General features: G+C 46.5%; 1 protein-coding gene and 1 long non-coding RNA gene across 2 annotated transcripts in view; both read left to right on the plus strand.

The window, feature by feature from the left end:
• St6galnac3 (ST6 N-acetylgalactosaminide alpha-2,6-sialyltransferase 3) overlaps positions 1 to 23,945 on the plus strand; it is a 515,374-nt gene that overhangs the window by 15,119 nt on the left and 476,310 nt on the right. The window lies entirely within an intron of this gene.
• LOC146891152 (uncharacterized) lies at positions 7,262 to 11,024 on the plus strand. Its single transcript, XR_014997773.2, has 3 exons — positions 7,262 to 7,546; positions 8,575 to 8,631; positions 10,564 to 11,024. It is a non-coding gene; the product is annotated as an uncharacterized LOC146891152 (long non-coding RNA).

Below are 23,945 nucleotides of genomic sequence, written 5' to 3' on the forward strand. Positions count from 1 at the left end.
AAAATACAGTCATGAATCCAAAGAGAGTAAGTCCCAGCTAGCACACCACCAAAATGTATGGAAACCCCTTCCCCACACACAGTGAGAGCCCTCACCCAGGGTGCTTGGTCTCATAGTGCTTAGTAGTCATTGTGAGGCTCTCTAGTGACGTCATAGAGTATGTTCTCTAAGTTTTGTTTTGTTTTGAGACAGTGCCCTACTCTGAGGCACTGGGGCACTCAGGCTGATCTGGAACTCACTGTGTAGCCCAGGCTGGCCTTGAATTCAGGGCAATCATCCTACCTCCATCTCCCACATGCTGGGATGGCAGGTGTGAGTCTCCTTTCTTGACTCCAACCTCTCTGACTATTGCCTACACGTAGAATTTAGCCTTATCTAAAGCCTGGTTAATGCGTGCAGCTGATATCCCAAGGTCCGTGGAAGACTCAAAGCCTAACTGCCTCTCAAGTGTCAAGGCCTCCTCTTTCCTTCTCATGTAAGACAATAATTTCACATGCTGGGCAGTGGTGACACACTTCTTTAATCCCAGAACTTTGGTGGCAGAGGCAGGTGGATCTCTATGAGTTTGAGGCCAGCCTGGGCTACAGAATGACTTCCAGGACAGCCAGGGCTACACAGAGAAACCTTGTCTCAATAAATAGCTGGATAGATAGATAGATAGATAGATAGATAGATAGATAGATAGATAGATAGATGGGTGAGTGGGTGGGTGGGTGGGTGGGTGGGTGGGTGGATGGATGGATGGATGGATGGATGGATAGATAGATAAATAGATAGATAGATAGACAGACAGACAGACAGACAGACAGACAGATGGCAGACAGACAGACAGAATTTCCACAGTCACTCTAAAGGGATGACATGCTTTTACTACCAGGATCTCTGTGTGACAAGTTAACTCTGCTGACTGCAGTTCTGTTCTGAGCTTAGTCAACAAGGCTGGAATTCTGCCCATCCGACTGCACCTAGACCTGCATTTAGTGGTGTTTCTCAGGCTCCTGTGCCGTTCTCGGATCTTGGTCCTCTAATCTGAGCTGCAGCTTTGCAGCATGCTACTCTAGCTACCTTGTTTGTTAGGAGAGTGGCTTTTCACAGGTAGCATCAAAACCATAGCCCCAGATATATCTGATGCATTTGGCAAATACGTACCTGTCACCCAGGAAGGAATGGCTAATGTTCAAGCTAATCTAATGGACCCCTTGAAGTGGGAGTTATATTTTCCAGGCTGGCCTGGAAATGAAGAGTTTTATGCTTGGAACCTGGGAAAGAAGGACACTGTGGCTTGAGAGATGCTCCCCCACCCCCATAGGTTCTTGCGATTGAGCAATTGGTTCCCAGCTTGTGGTGCCATTTGAGGGGGTTATGGAACTTTGAGGAGTTGGGGTGTTATTGGAAGAAGTGGGTTACTGGGGGCAGAGTCTGAGGTTTATACACTGGGCCCACTTCCTGTGCACACTCCCTTACTTGATCTGTTAGGAATGAGCAGGGCCTCACACTCCTGCGACCACTAAGCCACCTTCCTCCCATCATGGCCTGAGCAAGTAGAACCTTTTCTTCCCTATCAGGTCTGTGAGCCCCAAGGAGAAGACACAAGGGGAACCCAAGGAGGCGGCTGCAGAGAGCTACCCAACTCCATACACTTCTCCTTGTTGAATACTAGGGAATTCTTCCAGCAAATATTGGCAATTAGTCTGTCATTTAACCTTAGAGGGGATGTGCTGAAGTCCACAAACCACAAAATGGCTGGACTGAGTATGAAAAATGTCATTCTTAACAAGAATCAGCTCCAATGTCTTGGTCCAAATTTTTCTTTTAGGCCATAAGACACCAAATATGGGTAAGTTTCACTGACGTAAGAGTTTTGGGGATCAGAAGTTCACAGACATTGGGAGACTGAAGTAGAGCTGGGTTAGTTTTTTTGGTTTGTTTGTTTTGGTTTTTGTTTTGTTTTTGAGTATCGTGCCCATGGGACTTGAAAAAGCTATAGTGCAGCAAACCCAGTCCCTAATGGCAGTTAGGGCTACCTCTTTAGAGAGAAACCAGACGGGCAGGAGCCCCAGAAGCAAACATTCCAGAAGCATCTTAGATTCTCTGGCCAGAAACAGCAGGGGGAGTCTTGTTCCCTAACAAGCATCCTGTCCTTGAGGTGGAGTCAGATATTGGGGGTTAATGCTGAAAGATCAGAAAAGCGAAACAGCCATCCACTAATTCTTACCTCTGCTGAATCCTCCGACTGAGTCTGGTATCCTGTCTCTACAGGTCCTCCCACCATATATTCCTCTCCATTCTCTACTTCCTGGTCTTCCGTGAGAGAGTCAGCAGCCTTCCTCCACCTCCACACAAGCGGGCATTGATCCTGGTGCCATGCCTGCCTGCCATGATGGCCCCTTAAAGAATGGCAGAACAAATGCTCCATTCTCTAACTTGCTTCTTTCCAGTACCCAGTCACACCTGCGGATCTGGAGTTTGCACACTCTGATATGGGCAGAGGCAGAGCTGAAATGCACTCCCTTCTCTCTGTATGATGCCCATGGTGCAAGCCAGAGATTTGAAGATGACTGACTGGCACCCACACAGAACCCTGTCCACTTTTCTTTTTCTATTAGAGTCCTGTTTTATTAAGGTATCTCATTCTCCCCCACGTGACAATGTGTTTCAGAGGCCTATGAACTGGCTTGATTGGTAGGAACACACTCGCCCCTCAGTCATGCTTGGGACAGTGATGGTCACATGATACAGCTCTAACTAGTGATATATACACAGAGCAGGATGACTGAGGCAGGAAGGGGTTCCCAGGGGGCATATTTGAGAGAGAACTGTGAAGCTGGGTCACTCTTCTTCCTCTCAGTGCTTCTATAGCCTGGATGTAGTGCCACGGATGTAGGGCACCCATGGCACCCAAGGAGGATGCTGGCTGAGGAAGTATATGTGCCTGTGTTCAGAAGACCCCAGGTCTCCATGACGGTAGCGAGGCAGAATCAACTGACTCCCTCTTGACTACCCTAGCAAGGTAATAAATTTTCCTATTGTTAACACCATTGCGTTTCTTTTACTGCCAGCCAAATGGACCATAGCTGATCAAGCTGTCTCAAGGGATGGAGAGCCTCGGTCCACTCAGTTGCTGAAATAGTTCTTTTAGTACCAGAAGGTACAGTGATGTAGCCTTTAACTGTTCTATCAGAGATGAGACCCTCACAAGGCAGCCGAGTTAGGGTGATGCCTTTTGTGGGTGGGAAGCAAAGCCAGTCCGTATGATCAGACAGGCTGGATCCAAGCAACTCTGGTGACTCTTGCTTGATTGGGGTGAAAGGAACCTTGGTTTCATAGACAGGCTTTCTGGATAAACTTGTTTCTACAGCACTTATGGAGGAAAGATACATCAAGAGTTTAAACAATGATAGCCCTTTCTCACCTGTCTGTCTCGCCACAGGGGTTTCTAGCATTCCCTTTCACCCGAGTCTACAGAGGAGTCGTGGTTGGATTCTATTGCAAGCTCACTGGTAGCAAAGAGAAATATTAACAGATGTCATAAAGAAAGTCATTGTGGAGACACATGTCCCAGAGTCTTCCTGTTATACTCAGGACAAAGAGTCACATATAAGCAACTCGACACACACTCAGAGCTATTCTTTTGATGTCCAGTTCGGTTCTTCTTCTGTAACATTGTGCAAAAATCAACAGACTGTTTTTAGGCAAAGTTTTGAGGGAATACACTATGGTTTTGTGGGAGGAAAGCTTCAGATAGGAATGTGCTAAGTTTTCAAGAGTGAGAGATGTGGAAATATAAAGAAAAGTTAAGGAGCAGGGAAAACTAACAAACTTGATCCTTGCCTGTTCTTGTAAAGGGATCACACATGTATAACAGTGGACAGAACATACAAGCTGTAGAATAATGTACCTGTATGACTATTAGTGGACAACACAGGAAAGCAGAACAGGAATTCTTCCGGACATTCCCGCTTGCAGAAGCATGAAGATCTGGAGGGTCGCTGTAGTGATCCTTTGTTTGTGTTTTAACAAATAAAGCTCGCCTGAAGGTCAGAGCAAGAGTTAGCCACACTAGTAAACCCTAGAGGCCAGGGGGTGGTGCACACCTTTAATCCTAGCACTTGGGAGGCAGAGGCAGAGGATCTCTGTGAGTTCAAGGACATCCTGGGACACACAAGACTGACCCAGTCTCAAAGAGAAACAGAACTGGAGGTTGTTGGCTCACTTTATCCCAGTACGTGGGAGTCACACACCTTTTATCCCAGCACTAAGGAGGTGGAGACAGGAAGGGATATGGCTGGACAGAGAGGGGGATATTAGGCGGAAGGAGAAAGGAGCTCAGGGGCAGTCAGAGGATGCAGTCTGGGGATACAGACTGAGGATGCAGTCTGAGGATGCAGTGAGTCTGAGGATGCAGTGAGTCTGAGGATGCAGTCTGGAGATGCTGTCTGAGGATGCTGTCTGAGGATGCAGTCTGAGGATGCAGTCAGAGGATGCAGTCTGAGGATGCAGTCTGAGGATGCAGTCTGAGGATGCAGTCTGAGGATGCAGTCTGAGGATGCAGTCAGAGGATACAGTCTGAGGATGCAGTCTGAGGATGCAGTCTGAGGATGTAGTCAGAGGATACAGTCTGAGGATGCAGTCTGAGGATGCAGTCTGAGGATGCAGTCTGAGGATACAGTCTGAGGATGCAGTCAGAGGATACAGTCTGAGGATGCAGTCTGAGGATGTAGTCTGAGGATGCAGTCTGAGGATGCAGTCTGAGGGTGCAGTCTGGGGATACAGACTGAGGATGCAGTCTGAGGATGTAGTGAGTCTGAGGATGCAGTCTGAGGATGCAGTCTGGAGATGCTGTCTGAGGATGCAGTCAGAGGATGCTGTCTGAGGATGCAGTCTGAGGATGCAGTCTGAGGATGCAGTCTGAGGATGCAGTCTGAGGATGCAGTCTGAGGATGCAGTCAGAGGATGCAGTCTGAGTATGCAGTCTGAGGATGCAGTCTGAGTATGCAGTCTGAGGATGCAGTCTGAGGATGCAGTCAGAGGATACAGTCTGAGGATGCAGTCTGAGGATGCAGTCTGAGGATGTAGTCAGAGGATACAGTCTGAGGATGCAGTCTGAGGATGCAGTCTGAGGATGCAGTCTGAGGATGCAGTCTGAGGATGCAGTCAGAGGATACAGTCTGAGGATGCAGTCTGAGGATGCAGTCTGAGGATGCAGTCAGAGGATACAGTCTGAGGATGCAGTCTGAGGATGCAGTCTGAGGATGTAGTCAGAGGATACAGTCTGAGGATGCAGTCTGAGGATGCAGTCTGAGGATGCAGTCTGAGGATGCAGTCTGAGGATGCAGTCTGAGGATGTAGTCAGAGGATGCTGTCTGAGGTTGTAAGCTGAGGATTAGTAGACAGGATTGCCCCTGCAGTCTAAGGATTCGGTAGAGGTAGAAGGTCTCTCTAGTGGCGGTCTGCACTGCTTCTCTGCTCTTCAGGCAAGCTTTGTTTGTTAGCTCATAAACAGAATGTCCCCACAGACCACTGCCCTCGGGAGTGTTGTTTTCCGGCTTCCAGAAAAGGGGATGTGACCTAAGAAGGGGCTGTGAGTGCTGAAAGGCTTGAAGAAGGGTGGCTGCATTTTATTTCCCAAGCCAACAAATGAGCACACGTCTACACTCTGTTGTTTTCTGTGTGGCATGTATATATGCATGTTCCTGTGTGTGTGTGTGTGTGTGTGTGTGTAGGACAGAGGTTGGTGTGATCATGTGTCTTCCTTATGCCTCTACTAATTTTTCTTGTTATTGGGACAGGATGAGAGTTTTGTTGACCTGATACAGTCTAGAATGGCTTGGGTAAGGCGTCTCAGTGAGGAACTCTATTAGGTAGGTCTGCGGGCACATCTACTATGTGGGTGTGTCTATTAGGGATTCTCTTGTGTGTCAGCTGAGGGGGGAGGACTTGCCCCGAATGTGGGAGCACCGTTTTGTGGGCAGGCCCTGGAGTGGTGGGAAGGAGTGACGTCGGCACAAGCACACTGCATGAAGCCATTTGCAGTCTGCTTTAGACTGTGGGTGTGACATGGCCATCTGCTTGAAGTTCCTCCTGCCTTGATTGCCCCACAGACACAGACCCTCACTGGAACTGGGAGCCCAGCACTTTCTTGTCTAAGTTGTTGTTTTACATGGATCGGGCAGGAAACTGAGCCAGATAAAACTGCTCACTGAACCTGAAACTTACTGACTGCCTAGGCTGCTGGTCCGGGAGCTCCAGGGACCTACCTGCCTCTGCCTTCTTGCTTGTTTCTGTGTCCCTGGTAAGCACCCACTGATGATCGGAAGAAGGCAAGTTGGTAAGAAGGTGAATCGTGCTTTCTCTCTACACATACAGAGGGAATGTGGTCCGAAATATTCTCTTCCTAAGCCTTGATCTATGAAGAGCATGGAACCCACGATCCCTTGCCTGTGTAAATGTGTAGTTCTCTGAGAAAGTAGATTTCTCTCTTTCTCCTTACTTTGTCTTGTTTTTATGAGTCAGGGTGCAGAACTTGGGCCCCATGCCTTTGCGGGCTGCATCTGGCTGTTCTCTTCGACATCCATGTCTGTTATGTAGAACAAATAAGAACTTCTGGGCCTGAAAACACGGGCCTGAGCCTGGTGAAACAGCAGCACTCACCGTGGCCCCGCTGTGATTAAGCACTGACCGTGTGGTGGGCCTAGGAGTTAATTATGTGCTGTGTAACTGTGTCTGATATGTAGAAGGCAAAAGAAGGACCATGATCCTTAACACAGACTATCCCAACACATCTCAGACACTCCCACCATGAAGATCTGGTTGATTTCAGTGGCTTTTTCTTCTTCTTGTATTAACTCAAGGTACTAACTTCCCAATCTTGTTTTCTTCTATGACTAAAAACAAAAAACAAAAAAAATCTTCAAACCATGTTTTAGTATTTCTTTCTGAATAATTCCCTCTTCTCCCACAGTTTGGGGACAAGAGTGTTTACACCTGACCAAAGGGTGAGGCCAAGAGCAGTGGAACCAGAAGAGGCCAGGTGTTACGACCCCATTACTCATTTAATATTTGGTTTGTTCTGGTGTCAAAAATCAGGAGCTCACACCCAGATGCTGCAAAGTAAAAATTTAATATTGACCAGGCCATATCTCCAGTCTCCCATAGTAGCAGAATGGAAATAGCCCAGATTAAAGACAGAGTACTGTCTTTATACCAAGTGATTAAAAGTAGAATTTTGTAGTTATTTTTATGATCATGAGAAAGGTACACACTATGGGCTGATGGTCAGAAAGTTAGCATACCACGAAGCACCTTATCGTCAGTCAATTCTTAAAACAATGGAAATAGTTTGCAATGTGTAATTCATAAGATTATTGAGGAAGAATCAGACAAAAAAGTTAACCTTTAGCTAAGGACGTGCTCAAAGTCTAACACTGTTTAACTAAAATGAAAATGGATTCAGCTGTTCCTTAACTGCTTCTGTTAGTTATTTCAATTTCGTGAAGCATGTTTTGCAGTTTTGGGCTGTAGGAGTAGATGCTGTGGAGAATGGAAGGTAATCCTTTTGCCCTGGGAAGTTTTTCTCCCCTTTTTCATGATTTGGTGTTTGGTGCTCTTCACTGGTGTTCTGGGTGCCTAACCGGGTCTGGTGAGGATGAGGTGACAGGCTATTGAAAATGCCAACTTTTACAAATGGCTTCAGGCTCGGGGGAGAGATCTGTTCTTCAGATTTCAGTGCTCTATTTTGTTTTTTAAAGATTCATTTACATTCTTATTTATATATGTGCCTTCATATGTATGGCATGACTGCAGGAGTCTTAGGAAGGAAGAAGAGACATGGAACTGGAGTTCCAGGGAGTTGTGAGCTATCCTGTGGGTGCTGGGAACTGAACCAGGGTCCTCTGGAAGAGCAACCGGTGCTCTTAACCTCTAAGCCGCTTCTTCTTTTTTTTTTTTAATTAATTTATTATGTATACAATGTTCTGCCTGCATATATGCCTGCCCGCCAGAAGAGGGCACCAGATCTCATAGATGGTTGTGAGCCACCATGTGGTTGCTGGGAATTGAACTCAGGACCTCTGCAAGAGCAGTCAGTGCTCTCAACCTCTGAGCCATCTCTCCAGCCCTAAGCCACTTCTTCAGCCCATTCACCACCCTTTGTTTTAGAAGAAAGGCTTTACAAACTGAACTCTGTGAAGCACGGACCCCCTTTCATCCTCTATTGTTCGCTCATTAAGCTCTCGATGCCCCCTCTCCCGCCACCCCCCTGACTATCATAGGCACTCACTGCCAATATCTCTGGAGGAAGATAAAAGAAAACCCTTACCTTTTACTGAATTCTAACAATGATCGGGTGGCCTGAGGTTGTCATTGTTTCCATTTAGGAACGGTTGTAGCCATGTTAGTTTTGTTTGTTGACTTATCTGGTCAGTGATGTATCGGAGCCTTTTTTTTCTCTTTGCCTCCTTGGAGAAATGCCTACACAGTTTTAGAGATACTTCTGAATGCAGATGTGCTATGTCTCAGAACACAAGACGGTGCCCTACTATAGCATTCTGTATTCTTCTGTATCCACACATGCAGACAGGAAAACCATGAGCAAGAGGCAGCGTCACTTAAGGAGATTCATCTGAAGTTGAGGTGAGTTCTTGGATGACAACCCTTTCAGAAAGTATCATCAATTAAACGCCTTGATATCAAGACAAGATTTACCAGCGCTGTTTCTAATTCCTGCCATGGTCTTGTGAGACTTGTCCCTCGACGGGTGGGAAACTGTGGCTGAGCCTAAAGAAATTGCCTTGATGATCACAGTTCTAATGAGACAGAGGAGGGAATGGAAGCAATTGAACTGGGTAGTTTCCAACTTTGGGGATGAAGTCATAGACGGCAATTTGATGTAGCAGAAAGAAATCAGTCAAGAGTTCTTTTGAGGTGGGGAGTTTGGGAGTGTCATTGAGTTCAATGGAGACCTTCTCTACTGTCTGTGAGCTTAGCTCAGAGATCTGGGGTCCCAGAGAACTTAATGACCACCAACAAGACTCTAGCTTGTGGGATTTTGTCTTATGAATTCAAAGAATGAAATTCTCAGATTATATACTGTGTGAATGGAGGCATCTTGACACTCTGGTTGGCCCAAATGAATTGACACGGTTCTATCTCCCCATTATATTTATTTGTTTATGAAGTTTATTACAGATTCCTAGGGAGCCTAAGAGAGGGGGACAGTGTTCCTATCTCAAAGGGTGTCCAGGAAAGGGGTACCCTTGAGCGGTTAGTCTGGGGCTTTTAAAAGGCCTATGGAGGAGAGGTGTAAAGAAGCCATGTCTGCAGTTGCTGACAGAGCTGCAGTACTGAGAAGGGATTGAGATATTGCTGGTCCAAATGCTAGTTACCTTATCTCGGGCTCCTTGCTCACTTCTAAGCTGGAACTAACGTTCTGCAACTAATAGATTAAAACCTTTGGAGTCCATTAGCTTAGCAGACCACTAGCTTTTACCAACCCCAAAGCTTAAGAATGTCATAGATAGCATCTTAAGCCTGGAGAAAAGCTCCCTCTGTCTTGCTGTAACCACCTCTCTGGTGTACCCACTGATATATTTTAAATTTGCTTTGATTTATGGCTTTCTGTGTTCTGTGACCTATAAAACGTCTTTAAACTGCTTCCATTTTATGGATTGAGGCAACCTGAATCTGTGTTCCCAACCATGGCCACTCAAAAATGACTCCAGAATAAACAGAACTTACAACAGAAGCTGGGGTGAGATCTAATGGGGGGAAAAGGAATCGGTCAGTTCATTTGGGCCAGCCGTAGAGTATCCAGGTGCCTCTCCATCCAGTTCTAGTCGGGTCCTCGCCTACAGCTTCTTGGAGAGCTTAGAAGATGAGGAGCTGGAGGAGGGCGGAGCTCTTCGGGCATTTGCACCTCGGACAAGGACCTTCCCAGAACTGCTACTCTGAGGTCCCTGCCCGACCTGAGTGGTTTCTATCTCCAGTATCATCGCTTTTACATCGCCTCCTCCTGAGGACTTGACACATGCCAGGGCTCCCTGCAACGGAAGCCAGGCATGGCGGAGGGAGTTCCTGCCCTCTTTTGTCTTTGAACTTTGAAGCTGAGGCTGCTTTTAGCCTGCTGTCTGAGAATTTTTATTTCTTATGCGTGTTTCTGCTCTTATCGAAGAGGGTATGGGATAGGGTCATGTCTTGAAAATGCTAATTAGATCTAGTCTCTGGTTTGCGTGAGGACAAGTGCTTTCTTCAGGGAAGAAAGGAATCCAAGTGTCTAGTGGAACACTTGCCTGCACTCGGTGTCACCACCCACAGGAGGAGAGTCGGGTTTCGGTCTGAAATGAGCTTCAAGTGTTTAGAGTCATCTTATTTTTCTCAGGCTAGTATCCTTGAGGTTGCTATGGTTACGTCTTATTCACAAAGGGAAAACGGTCGAGAAAATGACCTGGGGAAGTAATAAAGACAGGAGCCAGTTTGCCAGGTGCCCCTGCATCCTTGGGGCTGTGGCAATTTAATGAGCTCCTCTTTGCTGCCCTAACAGCTGATCTTACCATTCTCGTCTTACAGAGGAAGAGACTGAAGCCCAGAACTCAAGGGAGAGCTCAGCCGAAGGACGGCAGGGAGAGGTGACGCTGGGTCATCTATGATCCCGATTGGTCCACGGCATTTTAACAACTGCCTACCGCCCTTTATTTTGCTCTCACACGCACAGTGGAGAGCTCATTTCCCTCAGCCCAACAGACAGTTTTGCTCGAAGCCTTCCAAAGTTACTCATTGCTGTCACAGAACATTTAATACCAACCACCTGCCTGGCCTCGCACAAAGCAGCTGACACACTGGGGTCGGCAAATGCTGAAATAACATTTGTCTTTGGAGGTTTTCTATCCAGAGCTCACGTTGGTATATCCTGGAGACAGCTGCAAGCTGACTGTGACACACCAAGAGGTCCCCCATTTCTGCCCTCTTGTCTGAGACATAGTTCAGGCAATGGGAGGAGTGGATTCTATGATGTGGGTTTTGTTGAGGTAACACGGAAACATACTGTTTAGTCAATACAGCTTTTAAAAACCCAAACAAGGACTCCAGTCTGTTTTGTTTGAAAACACACATGCACACACACACTCTTTTCTTACAAGATCGTTTAGAGGGAAGAGGAGAACTGAGGAGACAGGAGGAAGCAAGCACCCTTGAGAATCCAGCTCATTGTTGCAGTAGGGGGAAGACCAGGCAGGGCAGAGGGAGACCCCCGTGGAGGCGGTGGGCCTCCTGCTGGAGCTGAGGTCACAGGGAATAGTCTCTTCTCAGGATTCTCCTCCTGGCTTTTGTGTGCTGCTCTGCACACCACCCTCCACCTCTGATCTCCAGTGTGTCATTGTCATGTGTGGCCAAAGACCCCTGATGCCTCTCTTGTTATCTAAAGGCCAGCCTCAGGCAGACTTGTTTATTTTATTATTTTATTTTAAATCTTTTTCTCTGCAAACAAGATGTTTTACCTGGGAAGTATCCCAGCTGAGTCTGTTCCACGGCGTGAATAAGAATGGATCCATCTGTGGTTTAGGAGGGACTGGGTCTCAGCAGTGTCCTGCAGCTGTGGGCTCTCCCGTGAAGCTAATGGCTCACCTTATGTTCTAGCCCTGACCAGTCTCCCACAGCTAGAGTCAGAATCGGGTTCAAATCCTGATGTCAGTTCACCTCAGCCCTTCTTCTGAGCCTCGGTGTCCCCTTTTACTAACTGAAAAAGTAGATACAAAACTAAAGACTGGAATGAGCTTCTCCGGAGGAGTGTCGCTGAGTGCATGCTGAGTGTGCAGTTCAGATCGTCAGTTTGTTGTTTTAGTTTCATTGCATGGAAAGGAAAAATGCAGTTTTGGTGTCTACCAGTGCAGACAACAGAGCAGCTGATAGCATTAGCTTCACAATGCTTCCCGCTCCATCAGTATCTCCAGGGAAGCCAGCCACGGGGCAGCTTCACCCCTCAGGGCTGTAAGAGGCCCCCACCCCACCCAGGGCTTTCTCCAAGCATCCCTTGTTACACACCCAACACAACCCTCTTGTGTTCCGTTCTCACACCCACAGCTTCGCCTGCGGCTTCTCTGAGCACTTACACACCGCTGCACCACGAAGGGGACGCCTGCCTCTCCATGCTGTCATGCTTACCGCAGGTGTTCTATGTGTGTTGTGAGCAGCTCACATTTGGTTGATAACTTGCTTCTGATCATCATGTATGCTCCCCTCAAACCCTAGAAGTACTTTCTGAGTTAAAATTTCTTTCATGCGAAATTAAATAGGAACATGCTGGTTTTCATTGCTGTACAATCCCTGCTTCTCAGCCACAGGAAGGAATGAGCTGAGATGCATGTGGCATGGACAAACCTCAAAGCCAGGAAGCACAGTGAGGGAGAACAGACATAGATTACATGTAGTATAATTTCATTAAAAAATTCTAGAAAAATAAATGCAATTCACAGGGACAGAGAACAGACCAGTGACTGCTTGAGGTCCTGGGTGGGGCTGGAAACTGACTCGCAGACACGCAGGAAAACTCACGGTGGCTGTTACATGTTGTATTAATTCATCAAGATCGTTAAACCATACTACTTACATGGAAGTCCTTGTGTCCGAGCCAAGTTTCAGCAGAGCCAAGAAGCAGCAAACTACTTTTGTCTGATTGTTTCTTTATTTTCCATATGTGTGTGTGTGTATGTGGTGTGTATGTGTGTTTGCCTGTATCTGGGTGCATGTACACACGCGGGAATGTGTGTGTGGAGACCTCCCTGGCTTTCCACTTTATATACGAATCTTCACTGAATCTCAGAGTTGCTGTCTCAGGGAGTTTTGCTGCTTACTGGGTTCTCTGCTTCTGTCTCCCACAGTCTGCGATGAGAGGGGAGCCTCCACACCCAGCTGGCCTTTGCATGGGTTCTGGGGATGCAAAGAGTCCTCATGCTTGCCTTACGAGCTCTTTACATATGTGCAGCCACTTACACGGCATTGGTGTCTGGTTTTTAAAACGCAGGTTCATTTTGCCCTGTTGTAAAGAATGGCTAAGTAGTGCATACATTTTTAGGTTAGTGAATGTATTCTGTCATTTACTCGTTGCTGGAGAGAAATCAGGCCAGTTGTTAATGTGTCTTAAGAATAACTTTTGTTGAGTGTATTATGCATTTTCCCTAAGCTGTGTCTACTTGCTGATTTGATTTATTCTGCTTAATATGGTGGACATGGTTCATATATCTAATGACTTTCTTTAGGAACTTCTGGAAGGTTCTCAATTGGTATCCTTTAGGTATGGGTCTTCACCCTTTTTTCTCTTGCTTTGGGAATTCTGTGTTAGTCGGTCTTGATTTCGCCTTCACTTTTATCTGTTTAATAGTTCATACTGTCAATAACTTTACTTCTCCTTTGACTGAAATTATTTCCTTAGGTCTGTCTTAAATTTTCTTCTCTTTTGGCCGTGTTGAGCTCTTTATGACAATATTATTTTTACTGCTACAATTATAATTTCAGTTTCATACTAAACAGACACTTCTCTTCCCTGTTGTTTTTGGGCAGATCTCCTATGCCCCAGGCTCCTACCATCTCCTGAGTGCTAGAATTACAGGCATGCTCCATGGGTTAGTTATGTAGTGCTGGAGACTGAAGCCAAGACTTCACGCATGCTAGGCGAGCACTCTACCTACTATCCAGATTTGCCTTGTGCCTTCTGCTGCCAGCTTTTCATACATGTTTACTTCTAAGTCTCATTGTCCTCTCTTGTTTCAGTGTCTAGGGTAATGTGTTGTGCCTGCATTCTGTTTTCCTATGTGACTTTTAATTTTTGATCCCAAGTTTATTTGCGACAGCCTTTGGCTACTGTGCAATTCCCATAGGCTTGGGCTTCGGAAGTGGTTTTTGGTTTTTCTCTGTCAGGTCCCTAGAGGTTCCATTGGCTCTAGCTTAAGTTTTACACTAAGCTGCTATGTTTGCTTTGTGTATAGAGAAGACCACACAGTCCCTTGCTTCCAGAAGGCTCTTCGGCAATGGGATCTTGCCCCTACTCCATCAGGAGGTGGAGTTATTCCCCTCTTTCTCCATCTGAGCTGCCTTGGTCTGGCTGGGACCCGTGAAATGTGGTGGAAATGTGTGTCGTGTCTGCCACGCCTAATCTCATGGGTTTCCCCAACTTCCTCTCTTCTGTTGGCTGTGCCCGTTCTTTGAGGCCAGCCGTCATGCCGAAGTCTGATTACTCCGAGAACTTCACCTGCCTCTGAGGAAGCCACCTGTCTACTTATGGAAAACCCATCCCTAAATGAACAGAAGAACCATCTAGCCAATCTTGCCCAGAGTTCCTGTACAGCAGATTGTGAACAAAACCCACTGAGAGCTACCATTCAGCCCCAGGACTCTGTGACTTCTTACCCACCATGTAGTCCCTTGACAGATGGTCTCCATTTCTCCTCTGTTCTGGGGTCCACCTTTTCCTCAGCCCATCCGTGCTGGAACACTGTAGTCCCTGGACAAGAAGTCTCACTCATTATGGTTCAGTGCTTTGTCCTTCATGGATTGCTTCCTGTGGCCATCATATGGAAAATCAAATAACGGTATCTGTTCTCAGGATGCCGTCTGCCCACGGAGCATGCACTCTCTTCTAATTTCTGTGACATCCAGGTTTGATCCAGGAAGTTTTGATGAAGGGAAGCCCCCCACCTTTCCTATTGTTGCTCTTCCCCATCAGCACCTCTGACCTCTTCCTCTGCTGTTTGGTTCCACTAACGGACTTCCTCTCCTGTAGGTTTTTATACTTTTGGACAGTTCTCATACATCCTAAGCTGGCCTAGAATTTACTATGCAGCTAAGGATGACCTTGAACACGATCCTCCTGTTTCTACTTCCCAAATGCTGGAATTACAGGTGCACAACACCACATTTGGTATAAGCAGTGCTAGGGATAGAATTCAAGGCTTTGTGAATTCTAAGTAACTGCCTTACCAACTGAGCTCTGTGTGTGTGCACACGTGTGCATGTACATGATGTATGTGTGCATGTATGTGTGCGTGTACATGCATTTGTGTGTGCATGTGTTTGCACGTGTATACACTTATGTGTGCGTGTGTGTATGTGCACGCATGTACACATGCGTGCACATACACATGTGCATGTGCGTGTGTGTCATATACATGTGCTCACGTGTGCATGTGTGCGAATGTCTAAGTAAAAAAATACTTGCAGAAGTTGCATCTCTCTTTCTGCCACATGGGTCCTGAGGATTGAACTCAGGGTTAAACTAAGCCCAGGGGCAGCTGCCTTTACATATGGAGCCTCTTGCTGATCCTTTTTTTCTCTTTGGAAAAGTTATAACTGTCTTCTGTCTCTTACCTTATTGTGAAATGTATGATAGCTTAGAGCAGAAGTTTCCTAGTAGGAGCCCACCAGACAGACTCAGCACAATTGTCTTTATTGAGGAAAAAAGCTTGACTGGAAACCAGTCATTCATTAACACATTTTCTGTGGTTGCCTTCCCACTACCATGGTGGAGGGTCATCGCTTATGATGGGGACCACATGGCCGGCAGAGCCTAAACTGTTTACTCTCTGGCCCTTGGTCAGGCCTCGCGGATCAGACTTGCGTCATGCTCTAACGTTGACCAGCTGCCTGACGAGCGGCTTGCTGTGAAGGCCCAGTGACGGGACACAGATGGGTTCTTCAGAACTGCAGGGAGGAGGACGGGCACGGCTGCTGCTCTCGCCCTAGCTGAACCTGGGATGAGCTGGCGCTAGCTGAACGAGCAGGCCGCACCAGGAAATGGGAGGCAACCGGAGATGGTGAGGAAAGCTGCCAAGTATCGCTGCATCCTTAAGACACGTGTGTGAACGTGCGGTGATCTGGATGCGAGGTCAAACCCCAGTACGAGCTCAGGGAAAACGAACATGTTCTCTCTGCAGCTCTGCAGTGCCCCGTGACCCCAGAGCCTGCTAGGTTCCTGTGCAGCAGCCCATCTTTGGTGGTCTGTGTGCAATGTCCGTCTGCAGAAGATTCCTAGCGGAGACGTTGACAGCGCGGTATCTATCGTGAAACGATCTCTCAGCTCTCACTGTGGCCCAGGCAGATTCTTGAAAGTGGGCAGGCGGAGGTGGTTTATCACAATGGATGACATTAATGAAAGGCCACTGGTTAAAAATGGCCTGCTCGAGCTCAGAGATGGTGGTGACCAGAGCCTCCTTCCCCAACCGCGTCCCTCACAGGCGGCACTGAGAAGGGAGGAAGTCACACATTTCCAATCAGGAAATTTTGCCTTTTCATCCCTTTTAGGATTTTATTAAATTTTCTTCTACCACGGAGACCAAAGCAAGCTAGTAATTGTGTTTTCTCCTGTCTGTGTGGTGAACACGATGCAGGCTGGTGAGGAGAGGTTGGGAAGAGGGTTGGGAAGGAGCCTGCATTCTTCAGATCGGCAGGGCTTCTTTAATTAGCAGGGAGCTGTTGGGGAAGATGGACAATCCCCCTTTGTCAGGGCAGCACAGTGCATATTTGTTTCTACGCTTGATGCCTTTGTACACAACCGTGGTTCAGATGATGCCTGGGAGGCTGGATAGGAGATGCTTGCTTTGAACCATGTGAGAAGTAATGAGACGACCCCGAAAGCCCAGAGAGGCAATGAGGGTGCTGAGATTTGCTGGGGAATGAGTTGGACAGGCTTGAGCGGAGCTGTAGCACACGTGGATACTCCGAATACAAGAACAGAATGAAAAGCATTCTCCTCCGACAGAAGCAAACTTTATGACGATAGATTCTAAGTTGCTTTCCCCCCCTCTTAGGCAGTTTTTTTTCTCTTATGCTAGGTGTCTTCAGCTCTACACATATCTACATCACAGTAAAATGATATACACTTTGAATTTTCAATGCCCGGGAGATTCTTGAGCCAAGGGTTAAAAACGATTGCTATTTCCCCATGGCCTCCCGAAGGATGTCACACCGTCTGAAGGATCCCTTCAGGGCCAAGGGTCTGCCCCAGCTGCTCAATCACTTGCGGCTTTGTAGTTACCTTTATATTTGAGTTGGGGGGGGTCATGACAAAGCCTGTACTGACATTGACCTTGGGGTCCACCTGTCTCAGCCTCTTGAGGAATTATCCTGAGCTTCCATGACTAGTAGATGCCTTAATAATGCATTCCCTTTTCAGACCAGAAGCCCATGTATCTAAAAAGGGCAACTGTATCACCACCACCACCTCCCCAGTGTCCAGGGAGGGGATGAAAGAATGTAAGAGCTGGAGACTGGAAAGAGAGCTGTGAAATACTGTTTAACACCTGCTGCTGAATCCAGGAGTTCACAATAGCCAGGGTTCTCTGTGTAAGACCTGCATAAGATCAGGCAGTAAAACACCAGCAAGGAGGGAGGCGGGGCCCGCCCCTAGCTGAGGTGCTATTGGCAGTTGATAGATCCTGGGGCAGGGATAGTCATTTTCCTTCGAGAGTGTCGCAAATGGTAGGTTGCCCATGCTCGAGTGGAGGACCCTACACCCATGCACATGAGGGCAACCCTAATTAAATTCAGTAGGATCTCACGGGAGAGATGGCTCAGAGGTTAAGAGCCCTGGCTGCTCTTCCCGAGGTCCTGAGTTCAGTTCCCAGCAGGCACATGACTGCTCACAACCATCTGTAATGAGATCTGGTGCTCTCTTCTGGCAGGCAGCCAGACAGACAGGCAGAGCACTGTAAACAGGAAAAACAACTCAGTAGGATCTATGTGTATACCTATATCTGCACCTTTTGTCTCCATGAAGACAAAAGGGGGGCATGGGAAGAAGCAGCTTCCACAGATGTGCGAACTGTCTTAGAATAAACAAAGTTATTAGATACATTCCTCTCCCACTCCCCCCAGCCAAAACTAGTAGTTGAGATGCAGCCCCGGCGGTTGTATATAAAGTGGCTTTTGTATTTATTTCTTTTTTGATTACTGAAATGATTAACCACTAGGACAAATGTACTGCTCTAGAGCATTAAATAACAGGGACATGGAAAACGGAATAAATAGGGTGACCAAGACGCTGATTTTGAGTGCGTTACTATGTAACGGTATTTTCTAGCCGAGGGACTTCCCGTCGGAGCTGATGACATGTGGTGCATTCCCCTTGGCCTGCCTGCCTCCCGCCCACAAAGAGCCAGTGACCTACATGAGCCTGAGATGCTCACACAGAGCGCCGTCGGGCATCTGATCAGGATGTAATTTACTTGTGTTGTTCTCTCTGATGTGCCTTGTGGTTGCTGTGCTGCTACCTCTCCTGTGTGACGGAGCACTTTGTGGTGCTGCTGGGTACCCGCTGATTAGGCACACGGTCATTTGCGTGTACAGGGGTGTGCTGGCAGCATGCTCAGGAGTGCGATCCGGGGGTCAGCCGGACAAACGACTGTCGGGATGGTGAGGATGGGTGGCGGAGGACCCAGGGGATGCCAACCTCAAGGGAACGGAATGTTTTGTTTGGCGATGGAAGTGGTAAGGCAGTGACCAACAGCGGGCTGGAGAGGCATTGGCTGTTCACGTTTTAATTTTTCTCTATGTTCTCAGCCCCAGGCTGTCACACACCCCTCCCATTTTAAATTAAGAGACAGATAGCTTATTACTCCAGTCAGCTTTGGTTTTGAAGTGTCTTGTGCACAGATGCTACCTGGGCACATCTTTCTGAAGGACAGAGCTGAAAGAAAGCGTTGCTAGGGGTCCAGGGCAATCTCCCTGAAGTATGTCATTGCTTTCATTCGAGACAAACCCTTCCCTAAATCTCATTTTCTCCCTCTCAGTTTCTAGTTCACAGGGGCAGCACTTGAAGGAATACTGGCAAGCCTGTGACTGAGCCGGTTAAGTGGGTGCGTGCAGTCTGCGGCACGGCGTGCCCTGTGAAAATGCCCTCTCGGATGCATTTTTAGAGTGCCTCTGCTCAACGCCAGCATTGATCTGTCTTTGGAATAGACCTGCTTCCTAGAAATTGCCCTTTAACTGACCCTACAACACACACCACATGACATGCAGTGAAATCACTCTGGTCCCCGGAGGAGGAAAAGAAGGAGCTCACCCCTGAAGGGGAGGAGATATGACTATTGTGTGGCTCACTCAGAGGCTCAGTACCAGGCACACCCATCTAGAGTCCAGCACACTGAATGTGTGGATCTGTAGGACTCTGCTGGGAAAAGGTGGCAAATTCCAGAGGGATGTGAGGCCAAGGAGAGTGGAAAATGAGGTGCATGTAACAGAGAGGCTTTATTTGCCGCAAGTCAAAGTTCAGTTTGGTTAGAGGGGAATATGTTGGCGTGAGATGGCCTCTAGGGAAGCCACAACATCCCCTCCTCCAATCAGAAGGTTTTCTTCATTCCAAGATGAACCTGGCCAGTCGTACCTTGTCTAAAACAGAAGAAGAATCCAGGGTGGCAGCTAGAATGGGCTGAACATTGGTGTAGCAGCCGGAGCTGTGTGAGCTTTCTATCCTCTGAGAACAGATGAACTGGCAGATGAGGGCCCACCATGCTTTCCGTTTTCTCTGGTCCCCTCCTGGGAAAGGTGATTGAGCTTTCGGGTGTTCTGAAAATAGAAGGATGCTTTTAAAAAAATGTAAGTAAGAAGGAAAAGACCTATTTGGAAAATATGAGCACCCATAATGTTGACTTGAATGCTTCTCGGTCATTCAATCACCATTGTCTGTGCAGCTACACAGTGCTATTTTACGGTTTCTGAGCAAGAGAACTCAGGCAGATGCCAGTGAGGCACAGAGGAAAACAGAAAGAAAATAAAGGATATTTAGAGTCAGTGGGTAAATATTTCATTGTAATGCACAGAGTATTTTAATTTAATATAATGCCTTAGGCTGAAGAAGAAATAATATCAAATTTGGAAATAGTTTAAAATTGCTTACTACTTTTAAAGACTTGACTTATTGAAAAATTATTTGCTGCAGCTCATATTCATTCAGTACGTGTTTACGAATGTCTCTTATGTGATTTTTCTACTTGACTAAGTTTATTAAGTGTGTGAACAAAACACTGCATTAATCACAAACTCTACGTGTGTACAAGCAGTGTGGCTCTGAGGAACAGAACCAGGCCCATTTCCAGCCTCTCTGCATGTCTGCAGACAGAGGGCTAATGCCTTGGTGCCACCTTTTCTATTTCAAAGGACTTTTATACAGTTGTGAGTCACAGAAGAAGGTAGATGTTGCCACCAGGTGAGGCCTGGTTGCCTGTTACCAAAGGTTAGCTTCCCTGGCGTTTTCCCCAAACATAACCCATGATGAGTCAGCCTTTCCATGTTACTTTGTGGTAACAATCTTTGGAGATAAGTGTGAAGGCCGACTCTGCCTATGAGGTCATAGGTGTGAATGCCAACCCTGCCTATGAGGTCATAGGTGTGAATCCTGACTCTGCCTATGAGATCATAGGTGTTGATGCTGACTCTGCCTATGAGATCATAGGTGTGAATCCCGACTTTGCCTATGAGCTCATAGGTATTGATGCTGACTCTGCCTATGAGGTCATAGGTGTGAATCCCGACTTTGCCTATGAGATCATAGTGTTAATTCTGACACTGTCTATGAGATCATAGGTGTTGATGATGACTCTGCCTATGAAACGCTAGGTGTAAATGTTGACTGACTGCCTGTGAGTAACTGCTATAGAATAAAATTTCACACTCTTCACAAATCTTGTCAATCACTTTGAGTATTTGCTTTTTAATCAGACAAATATGCGAGCCACATGGGAACTTTCTCAGGTAAAATATCCCCCATGGCATTTAATTTTCTTGTTAAATTTAGAGTAGAATGGGGAGAAGGTTGTTATTTTAAAAAAAATGAATACACCAAAAATGTGGAAAAAAACCCAAACAGAAGTTGAGACGTATTAAACCTACTTTATGGAGGAAATTGTGAGTTTTTCATAACTTAAGATTTTCATCCAATGGTCATATTAAAAACCACATTTCCCTTGGACATGCAGACAAACTGGTTTGGAGAGTAAGAGGCAAATCAATGTCTGTCACCTGCCTTTAAAGAACAGAATTTGATTACAGCTCACACAGGGAGTCAAATGTAAATAGCTATTTTACACTGTAAGTCTGCAAAAAAGGAAAAAAGACCGTGTCTAATGCCATTCAGATCTAAGGCTTGCTCTAGGTACTGCTGAACTCAACACTCGGACGGGCAAAGTCATCTGTTAGAACACGCGATTATTTAGTATGTGACGTCTCCCTATTTCTTAATTATAAAGGTGTCAGTAAAAACTGCAAGTTTAGTAATTTGAATGTTTAATTCTTTTGAAAATCTAGGTCTCTTTGTCTATTAGATGAAATGGATTTATACACAAGATTGTATTCATTTTACTTTAGTGAAGATAAAGCACAGGCAATCAAAAACGGGCATCACAGCTCAAATAATGGAGTCATTTGCCTTTTAAACTGAGATGCAAATCAGATAAACTCATTGCACTGCAGTGATAGAAACATGCGGTAGGTGCTTTCAAAAGTCACCACAGGGGCTGGAGAGATGGCTTAGGTTAAGAGCAGTTACTCCTCTTCCAGAGGACCTGAGTCCCAGGACCCATGCTGCAATACACACCCACAACCACCTGCAAGCCCAGCAGCAGGGGCTCTTCAGCTTTACTGGCACCTGCAGACATCATGTGTCAGTAACCCACACAGACACGCGTGCGAACATCACGGTAGAAGTAAGTAGCAGCCACTCAGAAGAAGAGTCCTGCTGACTTCTCAGTCGAGGGCGGAGACCACAGGAGGGAGTTACAGCCCATGCCTGTAACCAATACAGACCATACGCTCCATCTAAACCAACACTTCACCCTGCTGACTAGAAAGCAAAAGCTGAAGATGATCTGACAGATGTGTACAGATGAGAACTGGTCCTACCTGCCAGCTCTTCCCTTGAAATTGTCAGTGGTACCCAGAGTTGGTGTGGGAGAATTATCTGTATTCTGTCAATCATGTATTTTAATAAAACGCTGATTGGCCAGGCAGGAAGTATAGGTGGGAAAACCAGACAGGAAGTAGAGGTGATGCAATGAGAACAGGAGAATACTGGGAAGCAGAAGCTTCCTCTGCGATTCCTGCCCAGATCACCGAAGAGGCAACATGTGAGCTGTCACACTGAGAAAGGTACTGAGCCGTGTGGCTAACATAGATAAGGATAATGGGGTAACATCAGTTATAAGAGCTATTAAGTAGCCTGACCTAATGGGCCAATCAGCTTTATAACCTAATGTAGACTCTGTGTGATTTTCTTTGGGCTTGCCAGCTGTGGGGTACCGGGCGGAACAGAAACCCCAACAAGCCGGCCCTCACGTTACACAGAGTGGTGGGAAATCCACTTCTTAGTTTTAAGGTTTATGTATGCCAGCATCTTTTCATTAGGCATTCATTCTTCTTTCTCCAGAGCTGAATGAGTCAGGTCTGAACATATATTAAAAACAAAACTGTTTCTGCTGGACAGTGGTGGTGCTCACCTTTAATTCCAGCACTCAGGAGGCAGAGGCAGGAGGATATCTGTGAGTTCGAGGCCAGCCTGGTCTACAAGAGCTAGTTCCAGGCCAGCTAGGGCTGTTACCCAGAGAAACCCTGTCTTGGAAAACCACAAAAAAGGAAGAAAGAAAGAAAAGAAGAAAGAAAGAAAAAAAAAGAAAACCATTTTTTTTTTTTTTTTTGGCTGGAGGACTCAGAGAGCTTAAGATGCAAAATAAGACATGCTAGCAGATAGGATGTGATTAATTAAGTGCTAAGAAAAAATCCCACAAACAGCAATTGTAGAGCTCAAGGAAGAGAGAATGTCCAAGGAAGGAGGCTTACGTGGACATCAGTGACCAAACGGGAGATGCTCTCACCTCAAAGGATGGCGAAATAGACCTCAACCAAGAGCACAGGTGAAGAGAACAGGTATACTATTGTCCACAACGCAAATTAAGTCTGCAGATTGCTTTTGTACACTTAAAGACTTAAGAATAGATTGAACACTTTTTAAAGAGAAAAAAATAAAAGAATATTCTGTAACACCGGAGAGTGTCGTGAAATGTACAGTTTAGTGTGCTTAAATTTAGTTTTGTGGGCACACAGCCATCAGCCATTTGTTTATGAGTTTGACTGCTTTCGTGTAGCAGTGGCCCAGCCGGAGAGTTGTGACAGAGACCAAATGGCTCACAAAGCCTAATATTTACTGTCTGGCTCTCTACTGGGAAAGCTTGCCAATCCTCAACATAAGAGAATGATGGGCAGAAATGGTGGGAAAGAATGCGGCAGCCCTGCCAGTATGCCAAGCTTTGGACATAAAGGGAGCACTGAAGGTTTTGAAGATAGGAACCAATTCTCAGTAAGGGCTCCTCCCGTGGGCTTCTCCAACGGCCTCCCTGGCCCTTTCTTCTGTGAGTTGTGCGTTCCTCTTGTTCGTCCAATAAATAGCACAGACCCACACACATGAGAATGTCTGTTAAGATGGGTGGAGTATGGGCCAGAGAAGTGGTTCCAAAGTAAGAAGCACTTGCTGCTAATACAGGGCTGGGGTGCTGTTCTCAGCACCGACATGGTGGCTCACCACTGCTGGTAATTCCAGGTTTGGGATCTCTGAGGCTCTCTTCTGGCCCCTGTGGACACTACACACACAACACCTCTGACACCTGAAATAAAAGCAAATGCCAGCAATTTTACCATAATCACGTGGCTGGAAGACACAGCCATGTGTCCTTGGGCACAGGTCCACAGATGCACATGTCTGGGAATAGACATGTAGGAAGGACCTGCTTCAGGATTTCAAAAGGTAAGGGCGGAACGGTTTCCAGGGGAAAAATGTCATGTCCTAAGCTGACTGAGTGTAAGAGAATGATCTTCCCATCGCACTTCCTGATGGATCTTCCTGTCAGCCCTGATGGGAGTGTGATTTATGTAGCGGATGACAAGGGAAAGCTTTATTGTATCTGGAATCCACTTCGCAT

This window comes from Myodes glareolus, chromosome 17, assembly GCF_982192425.1.
Source record: "Myodes glareolus chromosome 17, mMyoGla1.1, whole genome shotgun sequence".
Taxonomy (NCBI): Eukaryota; Metazoa; Chordata; class Mammalia; order Rodentia; family Cricetidae; genus Myodes; species Myodes glareolus.